Raw genomic sequence first — 10798 nt, forward strand, 5'->3', positions numbered from 1 at the left:
AGAGCCAGACATCCTGGAATGTGAAGTCAAGAGGGCCTTAGAAAGCATCACTACAAACAAAGCTAGTGGAAGTGATGGAATTCTAGTGGAGCTATTTCAAATCCTGAAAGATGATGCTGTGAAAGTGCTGCACTCAATATGCCAGCAAATTTGGAAAACTCAGCAATGGCCACAGGACTGGAAAAGGTCAGTTTTCATTCCAATCCCAAAGAAAGGCAATGCCAAAGAATGCTCAAACTACTGCACAATTGCACTCATCTCACATGCTAGTAAAGTAATGCTCAAAATTCTCCAAGCCAGGCTTCAGCAATACATGAACCCTGAACTTCCAGATGTTCAAGCGGTTTTAGAAAAGGCAGAGGAACCAGAAATCAAATTGCCAACATCTGCTGGATCATGGAGAAAGCAAGAGAGTTCCAGAAAAACATCAATTTCTGCTTTATTGACTATGCCAAAGCCTTTGACTGTGTGGATCACAATCAACTGTGGGAAATGCTCAAAGAGATGGGAATACCAGACCACCTGACCTGCCTCTTGAGAAACCTATATGCAGGTCGGGAAACAACAGTTAGAACTGGACATGGAACAACAAACTGGTTCCAAATAGAAAAGGAATAAGTCAAGGCTGTATATTGTCACCTTGCTTATTTAACTTCTATGCAGAGTACATCATGAGAAACACTGGGCTGGAAGAAGCACAAGCTGGAATCAAGATTGCCGGGAGAAATGTCAATAACCTCAGATATGCAGATGACACCACCCTTATGGCAGAAAGTGAAGAGGAACTCAAAAGCCTCTTGATGAAAGTGAAAGAGGAGAGTGAAAAAGTTGGCTTAAAGCTCAACATTCAGAAAACGAAGACCATGGCATCTGGTCCCATCTCTTCATGGGAAATAGATAGGGAAACAGTGGAAACAGTGTCAGACTTTATTTTTTGGGCTCCAAAATCACTGCAGATGGTGACTGCAGCCATGAAATTAAAAGACGCTTACTCCTTGGAAGGAAAGTTATGACCAACCTAGATAGCATATTCAAAAGCAGAGACATTACTTTGCCAACAAAGGTCCATCTAGTCAAGGCTATGGTTTTTCCAGTGGTCATGTATGGATTTGAGAGTTGGACAGTGAAGAAGGCTGAGCACCAAAGAATTGATGCTTTTGAACTGTGGTGTTGGAGAAGACTCTTGAGAGTCCCTTGGACTGCAAGGAGACTCAACCAGTCCATCCTAAAGGAGATCAGTCCTGGGTGTCCATTGGAAGGATTGATGCTGAAGCTGAAACCCCAATACTTTGGCCACCTCATGAGAAGAGTTGACTCACTGGAAAAGACCCTGATGCTGGGAGGGATTGGGGGCAGGAGGAGAAGGGGATGACAGAGGATGAAATGGCTGGATGGCATCACTAACTCGATGGACATGAGTTTGAGTAAACTCTGGGAGTTGGTGATGGACAGGGAGGCCTGGCATGCTGCAATTCATGGGGTCGCAAAGAGTCGGACATGACTGAGCGACTGAACTGAACTGAACTGAAGAACTGTCTTCTAATCCTTTGGTAACACACTTGTGGTCATTTGCAGCTTATGTCCAGCAGAAGGTTGCCAAGTTCTAATGGGTCTGTCTGCCCAATGTTTCTGGCACCCATGCCATGGACCCTCTTCATTCTGGCCCTGGAAAATTGTTGCCAAGACTATGACTTCAAATTTCTTCCATTGCAACTACTTTCCCCATAAACATTATCTCTTTAGTTGAACCACACTGGCGTTTGCCTCACCATACTCTCTCCTGCCCTAGGAAGCTTGCTCATGCTGTTTTCTTTGCTTGGAAAGGGCGTGCGTGCTAAGTCACTTCAGTTGTGTCCAACTCTTTGCGACCCCATGAACTACAAGCCACCAGGCTCTTCTGCCAATGGAATTCTCCAGGCAAGAATACTGGAGTGGGTTCCCATGCACTCCTCCAGGGGATCTTCCTGATCCAGGGATTGAAACTGCATCTCCTTTGGCTCACTCATTGCAGGCAGATTCTTTACTACAGAGCCAGCTGGGAAGCCCCCTTTGCTTGGAATGCTTTTGCCAGACAGCCTCAGACTATTGGCTTCCCCACGGGTTAGGGTTTGAATTGTGTCCCCCAAAAAGTCATGCATTGACGTCTTCACGCCCAGTGCTTCACCCCCAGTGCTTACCAGAAGTAGGATCATTGCAGATGTAATTAGTTGAGAAGAGGTTATACTGGAGTAGGCCAGGCTCTTAATCCAATACAGCTGATGTCTTTATAAAAAGGGGGACATTTGTGACAGAGGATAAAGAATATGTAGTACATATATACAATGGACTATTACTCAGCCATTGAAAAGAATGAAATATGCCATTTGAAGCAACATGGATGGACCTAAAGACTGTCATGCTGGGTAAAGTAGGTCAGAGAAGGAGAAATATTTTATGGCATACTGCCGGGGACCAGCCCCGGCTGATCCAGGGTATTCGAAGGAGAGACGGCGTAGGCCAAGATCAGGAAACAATTGCTTAATTAAATGTTAATTAAGGATATAAAGAGTAATAGAATGAGGATAGCTCAGTGAGGAAATTCAGTGGAGAAAAGAGGCTGAATAATTCAGCCAGAAGGTAAGAGAAAGAACGACATGGGGAGACCAAGTTTCGGTGAACAAGGCCCACACTTTATTTTCCAAAGTAGTTTTTATACCTTAAGTTATGCATAGAGGATAATGGGGGAAGGGGTAGAGTCATGCAGCAAGCCAGGCTTTCTTCCTGCAAACTTATCATATGCAAAAGCTTAGGTGATTTGCATCATCTTCTGGCCCGGAGGCCTTTTCCTCTAAAGGTGATTATTCTAAAGTCAGGCGCCAGCCTCCAAAAAGCCTTAGATAAAGTTGCATTCCTACAGAGCAAAGGTGTGGTGGGCTATAACAAGAAAAAGAATTAACTCAAGGGTCCCAGGTTACTAACATTAAAGCTACTATTTACACCAATTATATTAATCAATACACTGCCAGGGACACAGCAGGTAAGGGATATGGAGACTTAGCAGCAAACATTGGCCCAACAAGTGAAAATCCCTTCACCAATACAATTTCTAATCAATCTTTTAACTGCTCAAAAGAATCTGTATTTAGACAGTTTAGAACATCTCATGCCTCTCAGTTTGGAGGCTCTGAGCAATCACATGTGGCCGGAAAAACCTATTCAGGGAGGCTAGAGGACTTCCAAGGGAGTTTGTAGGTTGAAACACTGTCACACCCAGGAATTAACTGGAGCTGTAAGCTAACTCTTTTAGAGAGAGGTAGTGGGGGACAGCCCCCCGTAAAGTCAGAGGTGTAGGTGAAAGCACAAAGCAGAAAGTAGGCACACTCTGCTTTTGGGGGTAGATTGCTCGAGAATTTCCAGGGAGACTCCTGAGGCTTGATCCCACCTTTTCGTGTGCCAAGCCTCCTTCCTCATGACCTTTGCCAGGGGCGGAGCTCGCTCCCCGCAGCATACCTTATATGTGAAATCTAAAAAGAAATGATACAAATGCACTTCCAAAAGAGAAGGAGACTCACAAACTTAAGAACAAAGTTATGGTTGCTGGGGGTGGGAGAAGGATAGGGGAAGAGATAGGAAGTTTGGGATCGACATGTACACACTGCTATATTTAAAATGGATAACTAGGAAGGCCATACTCGGCTCAATATTATGTGGCAGCCTGGGTGGGAGGGGGCTTTGGGGGAGAATGGAGACATGAATATGTATGGCTGAGTCCCTTCACTGAAGCTTCACCTGAAGCTATCACAACTTCCTTAATGTTACTCTACTTTAAAATAGAATAACTTTTTTAAATAAAAAGGGCATATTTGGACAGAGACACAGGCACACAGGGAAATGCTAGGTGAAGATGGAGGCAGAGGTCAGAGCCAAGTTGTTTTCAGTCGCTGAGTCGTGCCTGGCTCTTTGAGACCCCATGGACTGTAACCTGCCAAGCTCCTCTGTCCATGGGATTCTCCAGGCAGGAATACAGGAGTGGGTTTCCATTCCCTTCTCCAGAGGATCTTCCCCACCCAGGGTTCAAACCCGGATCTCCCACATTGCAGGCAGATTCTTTACCATCTGAGCCACCAGGGAAGTTCTCTAACTTCCAAAAGCCAAGGGGCCTGCCACAACTGCCAGAAATGAGGGGAGAGCCTGGAATAGATTCTGCCTCACAGCCCTCCGGAGGAATTAACCCTATGACCCCTTGATTTTGACCTCTAGCCCAGGCTGAGAGAATAGATTCTGTTGGTGAACCCACCCAGTTTGTGGTACTGTTACAACCCCCTGGGGAATGAATACACCATCGATACACTCTGTCCAACTTCTCCTGCTCAATCATGACCATGATGACAAGAATTTATTCAATGTCTGTCTTTCCCATTAGCTTCTAAAGACTGTAAATGCACTGAGCTATGAAGGGCTTCCCTCATAGATCAGTTGGTAAATCATCTACTTGCAATTCAGGAGACCTGGGTTCGATTCCTGGTTCGCAAAGATCCCCTGGAGAAGGAAATGGCAACCCACTCCAGTATTCTTGCCTGGAGAATCCCATGGACAGAGGAGCCTGGCAGGATACAGTCCATGGGATCACAGAGTCAAACATGACTTAGCAACTAAACCACCACCACCACCATAAATGCAAGAGTAACATGTGTTGTCAAGTATTAAGAGAACTCAGCGCTCAGCATAGTGTCTGCTTAATAGTTAGTGTATGAGATAAAAAAGGTAGGAAAAAAGTGAGTGGGAGAAAAGTCAAAAATTATGAACTAGTTTTCTTCCTTTGAATTAGGAGAAATGTTATCGTATTTGAATTGAAAGTTTTCTGTTCAATCCTGCTCAGAGATCTAAAGGTTTCCACAGGAGCAAAGTTTGAGAACCACTATTCTAAACTAAGTATGGCATTGCTCAGAAGGTAAAAGAAAATGCCTACAATATAGGAGACCCTGGCTCAATCCTGAGTCGAGAATACCCCCTGGAGAAGGGAATGGCTACCCACTCCAATATTCTTGCCTGGAGAATTCCATGAACTGAGGAGCTTGGTGAGTTGTACAAGTCCATGGGGTCACAAAGAGTCATACACGACTCTCCAAACCAAATGTACTGTTTGTTGTTGCTCAGTCACTCAGTTGTGTCTGATTCTTTGCAATCCCATGGATTGCAGCATGCCAGTACAGTCTTTCTTGTCCTTCACCACCTCCCAGAGTTTGCTCAGACTTACGTCTATTGAGTTGGTGATGCCATCCAACCATCTCATCCTCTGTTTCCCTCTTCTCCTGCCCTTAATCTTCCCCAGCATCAAGGTCTTTCCCAGTGAGTCAACTCTTTGCATCAGGTGGCGGAAGGATTGGAGCTTCAGCCTCAACATCAGTTCTTCCAATGAATATTCAGGGTTGATTTCCTTTAGGATTGACTGGTTTGATGTCTTTGCAGTTTAAGGGACTCTCAAGAGTTTTATCCAGCATCACAATTTGAAAGCATCAGTTCTTCAGTGCTCAGTCTTCTTTATGGTCCAACTCTCACATCCGTACATGACTACTAGAAAAACCATAGCTTTGACTACACAGACCTTTGTCAGCAAAGTGATGTCTCTGCTTTTTAATATGCTGCTAGGTTGGTCATAGCTTTTCTTCCAAGGATCGGGCATCTTTTAGTTTCATGGCTGCAGTCATATACTGTTTACTTCCCCCCAGTTCTCTTCATTTTCATGTCTCTCACCCTGCTCCTTCTGCCTGGAGTTTTCCTGACTCCTGTTTTCCATATCCGAGGTCTCCCCATCCCTCAGAACTTAGCGTACTCCATCAGGAGCTCCTTGGTGTCCTGTTTCAGTGGGTCTCAGATCTCTCTGGCCCCTAACACACTTGCGCTGCGTGCACACCACCAGCAGAAGGAGAAGTTGGAAAACGTGGACCCAGCTGTGTATTTAGAGGCAGAGCTTGGTAAATGGTTTATGCAGTCTCTGTCACAGCTCTTTCCAGACAATTATGGTGTGTCCTCATGAAGGGGTTTCTCACCACGGTTGATGCAATCTTTCTCTTCTGAAGCTCCCAGATATGGTAAGTCCCTGTATGTGAACAAGTTCCATTCCAAAAGTGCGTCTGTAAGTCCCATTTGTTTGTAAGCCCAGCAAAGTTAGCCTAGGTACCCAGCTAACACAATCGGCTATATATTAATAGTACTGTATTCTAATAGGTTTTTAACACTTCTCTCACAAATAACACGTAAAAACAAACACAAAAGTAAGTAAAACACTTTTAATCTTACAGTAGAGTACCTTGAAAAGTACAGTAGTATAGCGTAGCAGCTGGCATACAGGGGCTGGCATCAAGTGAACAGGCAGGAAGTGACTTTTTGGAGAACCATATTCCCTAATGATTGTTATATTATGATATATTATGCTATGCTACGTTTTTGTTTCCTTCCTTTACATTATATTGTATTATATGCATCTGCTGGGCTGTCAGTCAGGGCGCATTGCACCCTTTGGCCACAAGGAGGCACATTTCCCAAGCTGTTTCAGTCACCTGCTGCCATTTCTTCAGTACAGCCACGGGTTAGGCTCTTCACTGAAGCTGAGACTATTGGAATCCTTCCTTGGAATTGTTTAAACCAACCATTGAGGGTAGAGTCGGGTTGAATAACTTTTCCTTCTTTGGGTTCATGAAGTGGAAGAATATTGCTCTGGGATTATAGCAATGACTTTCCTGCCAAGAAAGTTCACTTGCAGACACAGCCCAGGGGACCCCATCAGGTATGATGGGGTAGGATTGTTCTGGAAGTGTTGTTTCTTGATTCTGGCTCCCAGATACACAAGCTAAATAACAGGAGTCTCCCATACTCTACTTTGCTCAAAAGTCACAGTATGAATTAGGGTTCTCCAGAGAGTCAGACAAATAGGAGATTGGTTCATTGATTGAAATTGGTTCACTTCATTATTGAGGCTGCAAAGCCTCAAGATTTTCAGTTGGCAAGCTGGGGACACAGGCTTCCCAGGTGGCATTAGTGGTAAAGAACCCACCTGTCAATGCAGGAGATGTAAGAGACACATGTTTGATCCCTGGGTCAGGGAAGATCCCCTGGAGGGGAGCATGGCAACCCATTTCAGTATTCTTGCCTGGAGAATTCCCATGAACAGAGGAGCCTGGTGGACTGTGGTCCATAGCGTAGCAAAGAGTCGGACACAACTGAAGTGACTAAGCATGCATGCAAGCTTGGGATACAGAAGATTCAATAACATCAGTTTCCGTCTAAAGGCAGGCAGGCTTGAGATTCAGAAAGAGTCAGCGATCCAGTTTGAGTCTGAAGGCAGGAAAAAGACCAATGTCCCAGCCTCAGGGTAGTCAGGCAGGAGGAATTCACTCTTACTCAGCCTTTTGGTTCTATTTAGAGATTCAAATCGGAGAAGGCAATGGCACCCCACTCCAGTACTCTTGCCTGGAAACTCACATGGATGGAGGAGCCTTGTAGGCTGCAGTCCATGGGGTCACTAAGGGTCAGACACGACTGAACGACTTCACTTTCACTTTTTGCTTTCATGTGTTGGAGAAGGAAATGGCAACCCACTCCAGTGTTCTTGCCTGGAGAATTCCAGGGATGGGGGAGCCTGGTGGGCTGCCATCTATGGGGTTGCACAGAGTCAGACACGACTGAAGCAACTTAGCAGCAGCAGCAGCAGCAGAAATTCAAATAACTGGATGGGGCCCACTCACATTAGCAGTCAGGCAGGAGAATTCTCTTACTCAGGGGAGGGCCAGACTTTGTTTTATTCAGGCCTTCAACTGATTGAATGAGGCTCACCTACATAGGGGAGGGCAATCTGCTTTATTCAGTCTGTCTATTCAGATGTTCATCTCATCTGAAAATGCCCTCACAGACACACTCAGGATAATGTTTGAGCAAATATCTAGGTACCCTGTGGCCCAGTCAAACTGACATAAAATTAACCATCAAAAGTCCAACCCTTGTCAACTTGGAACTCATATACATCTCAAAATTAAATCAATTTAATCTCGAAATACAAATACACATATACATACATTCATAGCAAAACAAGGAGGAGATATTCATAACAATCATAATGTTCATCTCTGTAACTGGTTGCATGGTTATAGCTGGTATTTATAACTACCATCATCCACTACCCATTTCATAGTCCCTTTGCCTTTAGCAAGCACCTCAGCTGACTGTGGTTCTTCACCTGGGGGTGGGGGTTAATCCACACTTTCATTCCTGAAGGGTCTGGGCCATTAGAAGTCCTGCCTGGATGGGGCTGTTGAAGCTTCCCATTGGTCTTCATCACAGGCCTTGGTGATACTAAGAGATCCCCAAAGGGATCTTCGGTATTTGACATGGATGCTTTCTTCCCTCCATCATGGAGCAGTAGCCCAATTTCCCCCAGGTAGTCTGGATCAGTCACCCCCACCAGCACAGTGACTGCCCCCTTTGCCTCTTGATTTAGATGAATGAAGAGCCCAAAGTGGCTGTCATGCCACAGCCTTGGCTTCCAGTTCAAAGGACTCATTCATCTCCTGGTGGAAGGGACATAAAGTTGAATCAAGTTAAATTTACCAACATAGACTCATCAAGTAGAGGTTCTGCATTTAGTGTTCCAGCTCAAGGAGTTATCAAGGTCTTTTCTTTTCAAACCAAACAATTGAATTTGTTGATTGGCTGAACCATGGACCAGAAAATGAACCACACTGAATACGTTGGAAGTGCTCAACATACTTTGGTTTAATCCTTTGGAAAGGATTGAAAGCTATTCAAAACCATTAATTTGCAAATAAACATTGTAGACTTTTAATTTCTCTTTAGTATTTTCATTTTTTATTCTTTTGATTTTTCTAGGTGCCAAATTTAGCAATTTGTAATTATGCCTCCCTCCATTGCAAAGTGATCTTTTTATTTCTCTAATTTCATGGATCAACATTTCCAAGTCATACCTAATAATAGTGCTCCTGGTGAGTATCACTGCCACATTCCTTGAACTTTAAACAAAGGACCTCAAGTGGTTCTCCAACTTTCTTTAAATATATAATTGTAGTGAAATACACATGATATAAAATTTCCATCTTAACCATTTTAATGTTTACAGTATAGAGGTATTAAGAACACTTACCTTGTTGTGCAACCATCACCATCATCCATCTCCAAAATGTTTATTATCTTGCAAAACTGAAACTTTATACTCATTAAACAAGAACTCCTCATTGCCTACCCTCACACCTCCAGCCCCTGGCAACTACTTTTCTACCTTCTATGATTCTGACCATACTAGCTGCCTCATATAAGTGGAATCATGCAGTATTTGTCTTTTTGTGACTGACTTATTTCATTTAGCATAATGTCATCAAGGTTCACTCATGCTATAGCATGTGTCAGAATTTTCTTTTTTTTTGGCCACACACTGCTAGCCATCCCCACCTAGGGATCAAACTTGTGCCCCCTGCATTGGAAGCTCTGAGTCTTAATCTCTGGATCATTTAAATTATTTCCACCTTTTGGATACTATGAACAGGGCTGCTAAGAAATGAGTGTACAAAGCTTGCCCACTTTTTAATTAGAAACTTATATGGTCAGGAGGCTACATGGACTGAAATAAGATTTGGCAGGGTGGATCTGATTCAAGGCCAAGTTTCCATATTGGAGACCAAGGTGGCACCTGAGGTTCAAACTTGAAAACTTGGGTGAGGCCTAGGCCATTATAGTGAAGGGCAGGAGGCTGGGGGTTAAAAACACTTAGAAAAGTTAAAACTCTGGCACCATGGATAGGAGAGGAAAGACAAGGAAAAACATAGGGGATAGACGGGTCTGCAGGTCCATCTGCAGGTTGGGAGCCTTGAGCAGATTAGATGCCATGTGGACCAACCAAGATCTAAACAACTCCTTCCTCCAGGATTTTAGAACATGTGTCTTTGGCTGGAACAAAGCCCTTTGTGGCTAGTCTAGGCCACACAATTATGATTAGGTAATTATCATATCAAAGCTATGGGTGATAATAGCTACCGTTCATCAAACTTCTCATGGTATAGGAAGTAAGATGGGCTTTCCAGTTCTTATCTCACTCAATGATCTGGGAAGTTCACTCACAGAGAAGAGAGTTCAATAAGTAGGTTGTGGTTACAAGCTGGCTGGATTCAAGCCCAGACATTTGACTCATGAGCTGGGCTCGTCACTAACTACTGTGCTATCCAACCTCTCTTACTGACCCACAGCTGGTAGATCACTGGACATGAGCTTAGTCACCTGGAGTCTTTCAGACTGCAAATCAAGGGCCATCATATTTTTTATTTTTTTATTTATTTTTTTTAAATTTTATTTTATTTTTAAACTTTACAATATTGTATTAGTTTTGCCAAATATCGAAATGAATCCGCCACAGGTATATCCGTGTTCGCCATCCTGAACCCTCCTCCCTCCTCCCTCCCCTACCCTCCCTCTGGGTCGTCCCAGTGCACCAGCCCCAAGCATCCAGTACCGTGCATCAAACCTGGACTGGCGACTCGTTTCATACATGATATTATACATGTTTCAATGCTATTCTCCCAAATCTCCCCACCCTCTCCCTCTCCCACAGAGTCCATAAGACTGATCTATACATCGGTGTCTCTTTTGCTGTCTCGTACACAAGGTTATTGTTACCATCTTTCTAAATTCCATATATATGCGTTAGTATACTGTATTGGTGTTTTTCTTTCTGGCTTATTTCACTCTGTATAATAGGTTCCAGTTTCATCCATCTCATTAGAACTGATTCAAATGTATTCTTTTTAATGGCTGAGTA

This window comes from Bison bison, unplaced genomic scaffold (assembly GCF_000754665.1).
Source record: "Bison bison bison isolate TAMUID 2011002044 unplaced genomic scaffold, Bison_UMD1.0 scf7180017864037, whole genome shotgun sequence".
NCBI classification, from domain to species: Eukaryota; Metazoa; Chordata; class Mammalia; order Artiodactyla; family Bovidae; genus Bison; species Bison bison.